This window comes from Sciurus carolinensis, chromosome 2 (genome assembly GCF_902686445.1).
Source record: "Sciurus carolinensis chromosome 2, mSciCar1.2, whole genome shotgun sequence".
NCBI classification, from domain to species: Eukaryota; Metazoa; Chordata; class Mammalia; order Rodentia; family Sciuridae; genus Sciurus; species Sciurus carolinensis.
The window spans coordinates 140,231,784-140,248,187 of NC_062214.1; positions in this window are offsets into that span (position 1 = coordinate 140,231,784).

Here is a 16,404-nt window from a genome sequence, read left to right on the forward strand (position 1 = left end):
AGAAGAAGAATGCTTTAACTTTGTAAGGTAAACTATTAAAAAGCAAACAGGAAAAACAGACATCATTGAATTAGTTGGTGAAGTGCTCAAGATGAACACAAATCAAGCACATAAGAGTACAAAAAGAACATGCACAAATACACTGGAGATATGGAAAATGAAAATAAAGATAAGGAAGAATGTCAGAAAAGAAATATTGAATTCGTCAACATTGTTGGAAAAATAACTGAAAAAATACTTCATTGATGTAAAATAAAACAAAACACAACAATCCACAGTATTTAATTTGTAACAGCCAATAAAGAATGCATTTGCTTAACAAGTATATGAAAAAATGCTAGAATGTGAAACCAACCTAGATGCCCTTTGACTGGTGAATGGATAAAGAAACTGTGGTATATATACACAATGGAATATTATTCAGTCATAAAGAATAATATTATGGCATTTGTAGATAAATGGATGGAACTGGAGAATATCATGCTAAGTGAAATAAGCCAATCCCAAAAAACTAAACACCGAATGTTTTCCCTGATAAGTGGAGAATGATATATAATGGGGGTGGGGGGGTGAGAGAAGAATGGAGGAACTTTAGATTACATAGAGGGAAAAAATGAGAGGGAGGAGGGGGCAAGGATATGAAAGACGGTAGAATGAGACAGACATTACCCTATGTATGATTAAACAAATGGTATGAATCTACATTGTGTACAACCATAAAAATGAAAAGTTGTACCCCATTTGTGTACAATGAATCAAAATGCAATCTGTAAAAATAAAAAAAAATTTTTTTACATATATGAAAAAATGGTCATTCAACATCACTAATCATCAGTGAAATGCAAATCAACCTCATAAGTGAGATACTTTTTTTTATGCAAACAAATGGGATACATGTTGTTTCTCTATTTGTACATGGAGTCAAGGCATACCATTTGTGCAATCATCAGTCTACATAGGGTAATGTTGTTTGATTCATTCTGTTATTTTTTTCCCTTCCCCCCCACCCCTCCCACCCCTCTTTTCCCTCTATACAGGCCTTCCTTCCTCCATTCTTACCACCCTCCTTAACCCTAACCCTAAACCTAACCCTAACCCTAACACTAACCCCTCCCACCCCCCATTACATGTCCTCATCCGCTTATCAGCGAGATTATTCGTCCTTTAGTTTTTTGAGATTGGCTTATCATAAGTGAGATACTTTCTTACCCCAGTCAGAATGGCTATTATCAAAGAACTAAAAAAGAACAAGGGTTGGGGAGATAGCTCAGTTGGTAAAGTGCTTGCCATGGGTTCGATTCCCAGAACCACAAAAAAAAAAAAAAAGAACAAATGTTAGTGCAGATGCAGAAAATATGGAGCCCTTATATACTGCTAGTGGGAATATAAATTAATACAGACATTATGGAAAATAATACAGAGGTCTTTCAAAAAATTAAAAATAGATTCAACTAACTTCTGATTATATATCCAAAAGACTTGAAATCATTCATCAGAGATACCTACATTCTTACGTTTATTACAGCATTATAATAGCTAAGGTGTGAAATCACCCAAGAAGTCCATCAACATATGAATGGATAAAGAAAATGTGATACACACACACATACACACATACATACACCATGGAATATTATTAAGCCATAAAAAGATTAAAATCTTGCTATTTGCAACATAATTGAGTGGAACTGGAAGTCATTATGTTAAATGAAATAAGCCAAACACAGCAAGACAAATCCCACATGTTTGCTCTCATACATGGAAGCTTAAATTTTGATCTCTAAGGTCAATACAGGTAGTAGGTTGAAGAATGAATAGAATAGTGATTACTAGATTTGTGTGTATGTGTGTGGCACTGGGTATTAAACGGGGAGGGGGGCGGTGCGGGGGACTCTACTTCTGAGCTATATACCGCACCTCTTTTTTAATTTGGGAGGGACAGGATCTCACTAAGTTGCTGAGACTGGCCTTGAATTTAAAATCCTCCTGCCTCAGGCTCCTGAATCACTAGGATTACAGGCACATTCCACCATGCCTGGCTACTAGATGTTAAGAGGAGAAGGGGAAGGGGAATAGTAACTAAGATCTACCTCTCTACTAGCTCCCTGTTTGAGGGAGGTTGGATAACAGGTACCAGAATACAGTTAGATAGGAAGAATAAGTTCTAGTATTCTACAGCATAGTAGTGATACAGCTTACTATAACCATTTATCTATTTTGTAAAGAACTAAAAGTTAGGAGCTTGAAGTTTCAAAACATAAGGAAAAGATTGGGAAATAGGAGTGCTAATCACCCTGATTTGATCATTACACATTGTATACATGTACTGAAATTCACACTGTACCCCAAATATGTACATTTATTGTGCTAATTAGAAATAAGGCTGGGGATATAGCTCAGTTGATAGAGTGCCTGCCTCGCCAGCACAAGGCCCTGGGTTCGATCCCCAGCACCACAAAAATAAATAAATAAATAAACAACATAAACAAAATGTTTGTTTTTGTCACTAGATTCCAAATGCCACACAAGGGCTGAGGACATAGCTCAGTGGTAGAGCATTTGCCTAGCCTGCTAGAGACCTTGGGTTTAATCTGCAGCTCCAGAAAAAGAAGAGTTCGAATAGCATATGTCAATTAATGCTTAGATAGAATTAGAGTCCTGACTCCACCAACTGTGTCCTTTCTACCATTTTTCTAGGGGAGAACTGAGATCCAATTTGATGTATATTATACTATGTGAGCAGGCAGAAGTGTTTAGATTTTATTGTGAAGACAAAGGGAAATGACAGTCATATTTGTATCTCAGGAACAGCACTTCTGTTGCAGTGTGGAAAGCAAAGTGGATGGGATGGAGAAAAGGGGATTGAGGAATCCACCAAACCAGGTGAAACATAATGAAGGTAGAAGAGCAACAAGACAGAGAACAGTAAATAGACTAGGGAGTTATCAGAGAGGTAGATCTTAATTACTAAAATTTGAGAAGCGTTAAGAGTTGACAATGTCTGGTCTGAACTGGACAACTAAATATATTCATCAGATGCAATCTCTGAGTTAGGGAATGTGAGAGGGAAGTTTATCAAGCATGGACCAGATAAAGAAATATCAGTTCAGTTTTGGAATCAGTCAATAAAGGAATATATTTATCCCATTACACCAAAGTAAGTATACGTAGATAGGGTCTAAGAGTTGTTTTTAGAGATAAGGCCAAGAGAGGTGGCAGGTTGAAGATCGTTCTTAAAAAACTCAATTCTGCTAATAATTTAGCAAATTTTTTTATCTGCCCTTTTTTAAAAGGGTGCTGAAAGCAAATGAAAGGGAATACAGAAAGAAAAAGAAATGGAGACAGGTCTCAATGGATCAGTGAAGCTTTATTAAGCAGCAGAGGGGCATATTTTCAAAAGGGAAAATGGCAACTGGCTACAATAAGGATCTGAGTTTTACAGGGCTAGCAGGAATAGTGTTGTAGGAAATGTGCTGGTTACAGCTGGAGGGAGACCTTGGGCAGCCAGGGGAATGGTTGTAGATAAGGAAAATTGCAACAAGTTCAGAGCCCATTATTCTCCCTTTCTCCTTGGGGATTGTTATTTTCCACATCCTTCAGGTGCTAGGATAGCAGGGAGGTTTCAAGATGGTGGAATAGAGGAGGCTGCTTTCCTGGCTGCTCCGTGGCACAAAACCAAGAAAGCAGATAGGCAGCTTCTCAGCACGGTGGGTGAACACAAAAAAGAGAGGGGGACTTAACTGGAATTTAAAACAGGACATTTAAAGCAGACTGGGGACTCAGGAGTTTGGATATAATAAAGAAGAAATCCCCAGCGGTATAGCCACTGCTGCAACCAGGCTGGAAGCACCAGCCAGATAAGTCCTCCCATGAGCAAAGTGGAAGGAAAAGAGGGACAGGAACCCACATTTTTTTTTTTTTTTTTTTTTTTTTTTTTTTACGTTTACATAGGGTAATGATGTTTATTATATTTTTCCCCCTCCCCCCCACCCCTCCCACCCCTCTTTTCCCTCTACACAGTCCTTCTTTCCTTCATTCTTACTGCTCTCCTTGGCCTAACTCTAAACCTAACCCTAAACCTAATGCTAGCCCGTCCCACCCCCCATTATATGTCCTCATCCGCTTATCAGCGAGATCATTCGTCCTTTAGTTTTTTGAGATTGGCTTATCTCACTTAGCATGATATTCTCCAATTTCGACCATTTGCCTACAAATGCCATAATTTTATCATTCTTCATTGCGGAGTAATATTCCATCGTATAAATATGCCACAGTTTCTTTATCCATTCATCAACTGAAGGGCATCTAGGTTGGTTCCACAATCTGGCTATGGTGAATTGAGCAGCAATGAACATTGATGTGGCTGTATCTCTGTAGTATGCTGATTTAAGTCCTTTGGGTATAGGCCAAGGAGTGGGATAGCTGGGTCAAATGGTGTTTCCATTCCAAGCTTTCTGAGGAATCTCCACACTGCTTTCCAGAGTGGTTGCACTAATTTGCAACCCCACCAGCAATGTATGAGTGTTCCTTTTTCACCACATCCTCGCCAACACCTATTGTTGCTTGTATTCTTGATAATCGCCATTCTAATTGGGGTGAGATGAAATCTTAGGGTAGTTTTGATTTGCATTTCCCTTATTACTAGGGATGTTGAACATTTTTTCATATATCTGGTGATTACTTGTACATCTTCTTCTGTGAAGTGTTTGTTCATTTTCTTAGCCCATTTGTTGATTGGATTATTTGTATTCTTCGTGTAGAGTTTTTTGAGTTCTTTATAGATTCTGGAAATTAGCGCTCTATCTGAGGTATGGTTGGCAAAGATATTCTCCCACTCTGTAGGCTCTCTCTTCACATTTCTGATAGTTTCCTTTGCTGAGAGAAAGCTTTTTAGTTTGAATCTATCCCAGTTGTTTATTCTTGCTTTTATTTCTTGTGCTATGGGAGTCCTGTTAAGGAAATCTGATCCTGAGCCAACAAGTTGAAGATTTGGACCTACTTTTTCTTCTATAAGATGCAGGGTCTCTGGTCTGATTCCGAGGTCCTTGATCCATTTTGAGTTGAGTTTTGTGTAGGGTGAGAGATAGGGGTTTAGTTTCATTCTATTGCATATAGTTTTCCAGTTTTCCCAGCACATTTGTTGAAGAGGCTATCTTTTCTCCATTGCATATTGTTGGAACCTTTGTCTAGTATGAGAAAATTGTATTTATTTGGGTTTGTGTCCATGTCCTCTATTCTGTACCATTGATCTACCTGTCTATTTTGGTACCAATACCATGCCGTTTTGTTACTATTGCTTTGTAGTAGAGTTGAAGATCTGGTATTGCAATACCCCCTGCTTCGCTCTTGCTACTGAGGATTGCTTTAGCTATTCTAGGTTTTTTATTCTTCCAGATGAATTTCATAATTGCTTGCTCTATTTCTGCGAGGTACATCATTGGGATTTTAATTGGAATTGCATTGAATCTGTATAGAACTTTAGGTAGTATAGCCATTTTGACGATATTAATTCTGCCTATCCAGGAACATGGGAGATCTTTCCATCTTCTAAGGTTTTCTTGAATTTCTTTCTTTAGTGTTCTGTAGTTCTCATTGTAGAGGTCTTTCACCTCTTTTGTGAGATTGATTCCCAAGTATTTTATTTTTTTCGATGCTATTGTGAATGGGGTAGTTTTCCTAATTTCTCTTTCTGAAGATTCATCACTTATGTATAAAAATGCATTGGATTTATGAGCATTGATCTTGTAACCTGCTACTTTACTGAATTCACTTATGAGTTCTAAAAGTTTTCTGGTGGAATTTCCAGGTTCCTCTAAATATATAATCATGTCATCAGCGAACAGGGATAGTTTGAGTTCTTCTTTTCCTATTCATATCCCTTTAATTTCTTTGGTTTGTCTGATTGCTCTGGCTAGAGTCTCAAGGACGATGTTGAATAGAAGCGGTGAAAGAGGGCATCCCTGCCTTGTTCCAGTTTTTAGGGGGAACGCTTTCAGTTTTTTCACCATTTAGAATGATATTAGCCATGGGCTTAGCGTAGATGGCCTTTATAATGTTTAGGAATGTTCCCATTACCCCAATTTTTTCTAGTGTTTTGAGCATGAAGGGATGCTGTATTTTATCAAATGCTTTTTCTGCATCTATTGAAATAATCATGTGATTCTTAACTTTAAGTCTGTTGATATGGTGAATGACATTTATTGATTTCCGAATGTTGAACCAACCGTGCATCCCTGGGATAAAACCCACTTGATCGTGGTGCACTATCTTTTTAATATATATTTGTATGCGATTTGCTAAAATTTTGTTGAGAATTTTTGCATCGATGTTCATTAAGGATATTGGTCTGAAATTTTCTTTCCTTGATGTGTCTCTGTCTGGTTTAGGTATCAGGGTGATATTGGCTTCATAGAACGAGTTTGGTAGGGTTCCCTCCTCTTCTATTTCATGGAATAGTTTGAGGAGTATTGGAATGAGCTCTTCTTTAAAGGTTTTGTAGAACTCGGCTGAGAACCCATCTGGTCCTGGACTTTTCTTTGTTGGTAGGCTTTTGATGACCTCTTCTATTTCATTGCTTGAAATTGGTTTATTTAAGTTGTGTATGTCCTCCTCGTTCAGTTTAGGTAGTTCATATGTCTCTAGAAATTTGTTGATGTCTTCAAGGTTTTCTGTTTTGTTGGAGTATAGATTTTCGAAATAGCTTCTAATTATGTTTTGTATTTCACTCGTGTCTGTTGTGATGTTTCCTTGTTCATTCCGAATTTTAGTAATTTGAGTTTTCTCCCTCTTTCTCTTTGTTAGTGTGGCTAAGGGTTTATCAATTTTATTTATTTTTTCAAAGAACCAACTATTTATTTTATTAATTTTTCCGATTGTTTCTTTTGTTTCGATTTCGTTGATTTTGGCTCTGATTTTAACTATTTCCTGTCTTCTACTACTTTTGGTATTGGTCTGCTCTTCTTTTTCTAGTGCTTTGAGCTGTAGTGTTAACTCGTTTATTTGTTGATTTCTACTTCTTTTTTTGAATGCACCCCATGAAATAAATCTTCCTCTAAGTACTGCTTTCATAGTGTCCCAGAGATTTTGATATGATGTGTCTTTGTTCTCGTTTACTTCTAAGAATTTTTTTATTTCCCTCCTGATGTCTTCTGTTATCCATTCATCATATAATAGTGTATTATTTAGTCTCCAGGTATTGGAGAAGTTTCTGTTTTTTATTCTGTCATTTATTTCTAATTTCAATCCATTATGATCTGATAGAGTACAAGGTAGTATCTCTATCTTCTTGTATTTGCTAACAGTAGCTTTGTGGCATAAAATATGGTCTATTTTAGAGAAGGATCCATGTGCTGCTGAGAAGAAAGTGTATTCGTTCTTTGTTGGATGGTATATTCTATATATGTCCGTTAAGTCTAAATTGCTGATTGTGTTGTTGAGATCTATAGTTTCTTTATTCAATTTTTGTTTGGACGATCTATCCAGTGGTGAGAGAGGTGTGTTAAAATCGCCTAGTATTATTGTGTTGTGGTCTATTTGATTTCTGGAATTGAGAAGGATTTGTTTGACGTACGTGGATGAGCCAATGTTCGGGGCATAGATATTTATGATTGTTATGTCTTGCTGATTTATGCTTCCCTTAAGCAGCATGTAATGTCCTTCTTTATCCCTTCTGACTAGTTTTGGTTTGAAGTCCACATTATCTGAGATGAGGATGGATACTCCAGCTTTTTTGCTGTGTCCGTGTGCATGGTATGTTTGTCCCCATCCTTTCACCTTTAGTCTATGGGTGTCTCTTTCTATGAGATGAGTCTCTTGCAGGCAGCATATTGTTGGATTTTTCTTTTTAATCCAATCTGCCAGTCTGTGTCTTTTGATTGATGAATTCAGGCCATTAACATTCAGGGTTATTATTGTGATATGATTTGTATTCCCAGTCAATTGACTCATATTTGTTTTTGACATGATTTGGTTTCTCCTTTATTTGGCTATTCCTTTAGGCTAGCGCCTCCTGTTGCTGATTTGCATCGTTGTTTTTCATCTCTTCCTCATGGAATATTTTGCTGAGAATGTTCTGTAATGCTGGCTTTCTTTTTGTAAATTCCTTTAGCTTTTGTTTATCATGGAAGGATCTTATTTCATCGTCAAATTTGAAGGTAAGTTTTGCTGGGTATAAGATTCTTGGTTGGCATCCATTTTCTTTCAGGGCTTGGTATATGTTGTTCCAGGCCCTTCTAGCTTTTAGGGTCTGGATTGAAAAATCTGCTGATATTCTTATTGGTTTCCCTCTGAATGTAATTTGATTCTTTTCTCTCGCGGCCTTTAAAATTCTGTCTTTATTTTGTATGTTAGGTATTTTCATAATAATGTGCCTTGGTGTGGGTCTGTTGTAATTTTGTATGTTTGGAGTTCTATAAGCCTCTTGTACTTGGTTTTCCATTTCGTTCTTCAGATTTGGGAAATTTTCTGTTATTATTTCATTGAATAGATTGTTCATTCCTTTGGTTTGTTTCTCTAAGCCTTCCTCAATCCCAATAATTCTCAAATTTGGCCTTTTCATGATATCCCATAGTTCTTGGAGATTCTGTTCATGATTTCTTACCATCTTCTCTGTTTGTTCCACTTTGTTTTCAAGGTTAAATATTTTGTCTTCAATGTCTGAGGTTCTGTCTTCCAGGTGTTCTATCCTATTGGTTATGCTTTCTATGGAGTTTTTAACTTGGTTTATTGTTTCCTTCATTTCAAGGATTTCAGTTTGGTTTTTTTTCAGTATCTCTAACTCTTTATTGAAATGATCTCTTGCTTCCCGTATTTGGTCTTTTAACTGTTGATTGGTGCGATCATTTAATGCCTGCATTTGCTCTTTCATCTCCTCCTTCAATGCCTGCATTGCTCTTTCATCTCCTCATTAGCTTCCCTGATCGTTTTAATTACGTACATTCTGAACTCCCTTTCTGACATTTCTTCTGCTGTGCTGTCATTGGGTTTTATTGATGTAGTATCTAGGTTTGTTTGGGACATTTTCTTCCCTTGTTTTCTCATAATGGTCAGTTGTCAGTGGGACCCTGAGATATTGCAGTTTTCCACTATTGGCTTATAGTGTCCCAGTAGATTTCCAGTGTATCACCTCCCAGCCTTCAGTAGCCTGATGTCTTGGAGGAATCTGATAAAGCAGCTCATTCGAAGAATACTGCCCCTAGCCCCCTACTGGTTCCACGTTTTGGAACTGGCTCTGTGTGGAAATGCTCTCACTGTGGGCCTGCACCGTGCAGCTGGCCGTGTGGGAAGAGCCCACTGCTGGAGTGTGGAAGACTACCTTGGGAAGACTCAAGCTGCCCTGCCCGGCTCTGCTAAGCCACCTCTATCTGGGCCTGCCACCCGGGCTGAGCTTTACCCAGTGGGCAGACTCACCCATGGCTCCACTTCAGTCCGAGTCTCTCAATGCCTCCCCTTCTTAACTCCTGGGTTGTGGAGCGACCGGGGGTGCAGTCTCCCTCTAGGCCGCCATCTTGGATCGCCCCGTGAAGAGAGCCCGCAGCCGGAGTGGGCAGAGCCGCCTGAAGAGGTCTCCGGCTGCCCTGCCCTTATCCCTGAGGCTGATTGCAGATCGAGGCTCTCCGCTGGTTCTTTGCAGGAGTACACTGCACTGCAGCGGCTCCGGGACTCGGAGCCTGCTCTGTTCAGACAGGCTCTCACTAGCGGGCCAGATCCGTTCCGAGAACCTGGCGAAGCTGGCTGTGTCGGAACCCACATTTTTAGGAAGCTTGAGGTGGGTCTGAATATGGATCGGATTGTTTAGAAATCAAGACATTGCCCAAATAAGCTGAAAGGCACACTGCAACTCTCCAGGAGGCATGCAGAGGACAAAGGAAGAAACTACTTCGCAGCCATGGTTCCGGCTGGCAGCTGAGGGAGCAGATCCCTGGCAAACCCGAGTTGGGCCCAAAATACAGGTCCAGTAAATACACACTGCACAACACAGAGTGTCTAAGTGACCAGGAGAAAATCAGACATGGAGAGAAGTTTACCCAGGAGACTACTGGTTGTGGAAACTCACCCAGCTCTAGCCCTCTCCCTCTAATCCAGCTGCAAGCGAGACTAGCAGGGAGAGATGCATCTGGCCAGAAATTCAGAAGGGTGGGGGGCAGAAGAGATTGAGTTTGGAGACCAGGAAACCTGGGGGCCAAAGGTGATGTAGGGGACTAAGAATTGGCTCCTCCACCACATGAGTGGAACCCAGGGGAGATTCTGGGGTACAGTCTTCCAGTGTGGACCAGCAATTGCTGGGCTCTGGAGAGGTGCGGATTTAAAATCTCCAAACCAACTGGCATGCAGCAAAGGGCCCAGAGCCCACCTAAACCTAAACACTGCGTCCAGGAATCTCACTATAGGATTACCTCTTTCACTCCAGCAATCTGCAGGGTGGAGCATCACACTCCAGAAGACCATACCTAAAACTGCTAAGAGAAACAGAATCTTCTGAACTCCAGCAGAAAGAGTTAACTTTTCTTCAAGATTTTTTTCTCTTTTCCCTTTTTATACTTTTACGCTGTTTAATTGTGTCCTAAATGGTACATAGACATTTATACACACTCATATTTGGTTATTTTTTTTTTCGTTTCTAGCATTCTTTAAAAATATATTTTTAGTTGTCAATGGACCTTTATTTTATTTATATGTGGTACTGAGAACTGAACCCAGTGCCTCACACGTGCTAGGCAAGCACTCTACCACTGAGCCACAATCCCAGCCCTCATTTCTTGCATTTTTGAAGCAGTTATTTTTCATGGATCAGTTTTTTGAGGACTAGGGTGTTTGATTAGTATATTTTAGTTTGTTTTGTATTTTTTTAACTTTTATTTTTTCTCTTACCTGTCCCTCTTAATTCACTTTTCTTCCACCAACTACCAATCTCTATTGTTCTTTCATTCTTCCTTTTTTACTTCTACCTTCTCTCCTTCTTCCTCATAATCATCACACCCTATATCACTTCTGCTCTCTCCTTGTCCAGCATTTGAAATTATAAATCCTTTTGCAAACTTGCTGTTTTCATTTTAGGCAATAACTACTCATATCACTCATTTATTGTGATAATTAACATTGTAGATGTCATAGTGGGAACTATTTGGTTTACTACTGTATATTGCTTGCATTGGTTGTCGTTATTGTCTCCCCTTAAAGAGTGAGATACTGCAAAGCTTCAGAGACATTATAAGTCTACAGGGAAGAAACTCTACTGCCTCAGATTCATACTGTTAGATGGGTAGACACACAAACACCATGAAAGAGCAAGGGAACAAACTGCCTCAAACAAACCAAGATACTCCAGTAAAAGAATCCATCAACACCACAGTGGAAGAAATGTCAGAGGACTTTAGAATTTACATAGTTAAACTGATCTGCAAAGTAAAGGACAATATAAGGAATGAAATCTGAGAGAAAATACAAGAAGTGAAATCAATTCAATAGAGAGGCAGAGAGATCCAAGATGGCGGACTAGAGGGAGGCAGCGTTCCTTGTCGCTCCGTAACTCCGGTTTCAAGCAGAGGATATCTGTTTCTCGGTGAGGCAGTTTTTGCTGCTTATCCATCCCCTGATGTTTACCCCATTTGTCTGCTGTGATCACCTGCAGTCTGCCAGCATATTGATGCCTTTTTTGAGAGCAGATTGCTCGCTGTCAGGCGTCTATCATCCACCATTTGCCTGCCTCTCGCCTGTCCATCACCTGCCTTACACCTATCCATCACCCAATGCACGAGGTTCACCTCCCGATCATCCGACAACAGTCAGCAAACTGATCGCCAACCGCCAGTGGAGCACCAGCTGCCTGCTGTAGCCTGGAAGTTCTCTGTCACAGTACCTGCAGGTTTGATTACACGTGGCTGCCGCCATTTTGAGACAATAGCCAGGCCCAGTAGGACCCCTGGCGGGACTGACTGAGCCCCGTCTCCAGGATACCTCAGCCCGACCGATCATTCCCTGCTTCTGGGGCCCTCACATCAACTGACTGCTCCCTGCCGCCAGGACCCCCAGACCCACTGACTGCGCCCTATCACCGGGACCCCAGACTGACTGATTGCACCCGGCATCCAGGATCCCACAACCACACCAAACACACCAGACCTCCAGGACCCCTGCCGGACCAACTGCATCCCGCCTCCAGGACCTCCAGCTGACCATCTCCACCCCTGAGCTGCAGCTCCCCATTTGCCAACACATTTCAAAGCCAGAGCAGTCATCTTGGATAATCCTGGAAGCCGGAGCTCCAATCTTTAGGTGGGGCAAATCCCATCCTGAGTCGCCTGCTGGAGACTTGAAGCTCATTGTCAGGTACCTCTCATGCATCAGGCTACTGAACACTGGGCTACTACAGTATATGACTGCTATACTGTAGATTTTCTTTTTTCTCCTTTTTAAAAAATTTTTTTATTTCTTTACTTTTCTTGCTCTCTTTTCCTCTTGTTTACCTATTCCCTCAGAGTCTCTTTCTCCCTTTTTTGCATGCTAATATCCAATTTCTTTTGATTACACTCTCACACATTCTATTTTCTAGAACTTCTGTATATTCTTTTCTTATCCCATTAACAGCCACATTCTATATCCCTCTGCATCCTCTTTGTCCTCCATTAGAAACTGCAGACTTTATTGCAAACCTGTGTGTTTTACCGAAGATAATATTTGAACTCATTCTGTTTACTATGACAATTTTGTTATTGTCCCCATAGGGGCTATTTGGTCTAGGATTGCATAGTGTCTGATTGGGCATTGCTAATATTGATCTCCCCTTAAAGAAAGGGTTTTGGAAACCTATAGGGCCACTATGAGCCTATAGAGGGGAATCTGCAATACCCCAGATCTGCACTGCTAGAGGGGAAGATACATGAACAACATGAAAAAACAAGGGAAGAAGATGATCCAAACAAATCTAGGTTCTATATTAATAGAATCCAATGACAGTATGTTAGAAGAAATGTCAGAAAAGGACTTCAGATTATACATGATTAAGATGATTTGCGAAGCAAAGGATGAGATAAGAGAGCAAATACAGGCAATGAATGATAATACCAATAAGCTGAAAGAGCACCTGCAGGAAGCAAAAGATCATTTCAACAAAGAGATAGAGAGTCTCAAAAAAAACCAAATGGAAATCCTTGAAATGAAGGAGACAATAAAGCAAATAAAAAGCTCAATGGAAAGCATCACCAAAAGATTAGACCACTTGGAAGACAGAACCTCAGACAATGAAGACAAAATATTTAATCTTGAAAATAAAGTGGCCCAAACAGAGAAGATAGTTAAGAAATCATGAACAGAATCTCCAAGAACTATGGGACATCATGAAAAGACCAAATTTAGGAATTATTGGGACTGAGGAAGGCACAGAGATACAAACCAAAGGAATGAACAGCCTATTCAATGAAATAATATCAGAAAATTTCCCAAACCTGAAGAATGAAATGGAAAATCAAATACAAGAGGTTTACAGAACACCAAATGCACAAAATCACAACAGATCCACACCAAGGCACATTATAATGAAAATGCCTAACATTCAAAATAAAGATAGGATTTTGAAGGCCACGAGAGAAAAGCATCAGATTACATATAGGGGGAGACCAATACGGATAGCAGCCAACTTCCCAACCCAGACTCAATAGAGAGGCAGAGATTTGAAAAAGAAACCAAGCAGAAATTCTCAAAATGAAGGAAATAATAAACCAAACTAAAAATTCAAAAAAAAGCACTGCCAACAGACTAGACCACTTGGAAGACACAAACTCAAGCAATAAGACAAAATATATAATTTTTAAAATAGAGCTGACCACAGAGACAAGATGTTAAGAAATCATGAACAAGGGCTGGGGATATAGCTCAGTTGGTAGAGTGCTTGCCTCACAAGCACAAGGCCCTGGGTTCAATCCCCAGCACCGCAAAAAAAAAAAAAAAAAAAAGAAATCATGAACAGAACTTCCAAGAATTATGGGATAATATGAAAAGATCAAATTTAAGATTTATTGGGATACATTAAGGTACAGAGGTATAAACCAAAGGAATGCACAATCTTTTCAATGAAATAATATCAAAAAATTTCCCAAATCTAAAGAATGAAATAGAAAGTCAGATACAGGAGGCTTACAGGACCCCAAGTATACAAAATTGCAAAAGACCCAAAGACACATTAGTATGAAAATGCCTAATATAGAGAATAAGGATAGGACTTTAAAGGTTACTAGAGAAAAATGACAGGTAACATTTAGAGGGAACCCAACCCAGACCCTCAGGTGGTCTTGGAATAATATATACCAAGCTCTGAAAGAAAATGGATACCAGCCAAGAATACTATACCCAACAAAATTAAGCTTCAGAATTGATAATGAAATAAAAACCTTCCATGATAAAGTTAAAAGAATTCACAACTAGAAAGCCTACACTACAAAGCATACTCAATAAGATATTTCATGAAGAAAAAAATAAAAGTGAAAAACAGCAAAGGGAGGAATTACACTAAAAGAACAGCAAATCAATGGAGAAACCAATTTAAGGAAAACCACAAATAAATCCAAATGATAGGAAATAAAAATATCTCAATAACAACATTGAATGTAAATAGCCTAAACTCATGAATCAAAAGACATAGACTAGCAGATTGGATCAAAAAACAAAAGCCAACAATATGCTGTCTCCAAGAGATTTGCCTCATAGGCAAAGATGTCCACAGACTGAAGGTATAAAGATAGGAAAAAACATCTCTCTCACATGGATCACATAAACAAGCAGGGATTTCTATTCTCATATCAGATAAAGTGAACTTCAAGCCAAAGTTAATCAGAAGGGACAAAGAAGGACATATCTTACTGCTTAAGGGAATTGTACATCAACAAGACATAACAATCATAAAGTATTTATGCCCCAAACGATGGAGCATCTACATACATCAAACAAACTCTTCTCAATTTCAAGAAGCAAATGGACTAAAACACAATAATACTGAGTGACTTTAATACTCCTCTCTCACCACTGGTTAGATCCTCCAAACAAAACCTAAATAAAGAAGCTATAAAACTAAAAAAGACTTGATTATTTAGATTTATAGACTATTTCATCCATCAATGTCTGAATACATTTTCCAGCAGCACATGGATTCTTCTCTAAAATAGACCATATCTTAGGCCACAAAGCAAATCTTAGCAAATACAAAAATATAGAGATAATATGGTGTATCTTTTTGCATAATGGAATGAAGTTAGAAATCAAAGATAAAATAAAATATAGAAGGTACTCTAACACATGGAGACTAAATAATATGCTATTGAATGATGAGTGGATAGCATAAGATATCAGGGATAAAATAAAAAATACTTAAGAGGTAAATGAGAATAGTGATACAAACATATCAAAATCTCTGGGACACTATGAAGGCAGGGGAGGAAAGTTCGTTGCATTGAGCTCATTCATTAAAAAAATAGAAAGTCAGCGAACAAATGACCTATCATTTCATCTTAAAGCCCTAGAAGAAGAAGAACAGATTGACACTAAAAACAGAAGACTGGATATAATTAAAATCAGAGCTAAAATCAATGAAATTGAAACAAAAAAAAAAGAACTCAAATAATTGACAAAACAAAAAGTTGGTTCTTTGAAAAATTAAATCAAACTGATAAACCCTTAACCACACTAACAAAGAGAAAAAGAGAGAAAACTCAAATTACTAAATTTAAGTGATGAAAAAGGAAATATCATGATGGACACTACTGAAATACAAAAGATAATTATAAACTATTTTGAAAATTTATACTCCAATAAAATTAAAAATCTTGAAAACATCCACAAATTTCTAGACATATGATCTACCCGAACTCAGTCAGGAGGACATATGCAATTTAAACTCAATCAGGAGGACTATGCAACTTAAATGTCAATTTCAAGCAATGAAAGAGAAGACACCATCAAAAGCCTACCAATCACGAAAAGCCCAGGATCAGACAGATTCTTAGCCTAGTTTTACAAGACCTTCAAAGAAGAATTAACACCAATCCTTCTCAAGTTATTCCATGAAAAAGGCTAGGAGGGAACTCACCCAAACTCATTCGATGAAACTAGTATCACCCTGATACCAAACTAGACAAAGACACATCAAGGAAAGAAAACTTTAGACCAATGTCCCTGATGAACACAGAAGAAAAAATTCTTAATTCTGGAAAATCACATACAAAAATATTAAAAAGATAGTGTACCATGATCAAATGGGGTTCATCCCAGGGATGCAAGGTTAGTTCAATATATGGAAATCAATAAACGTAATTCATCACATCAATAGACTCAAACACAATAATCATATGATCATCTCAATAAATGCAGAAAAAGCATTTGAAAAAATACAGCACCCCATCATGCTCAAAACACTAG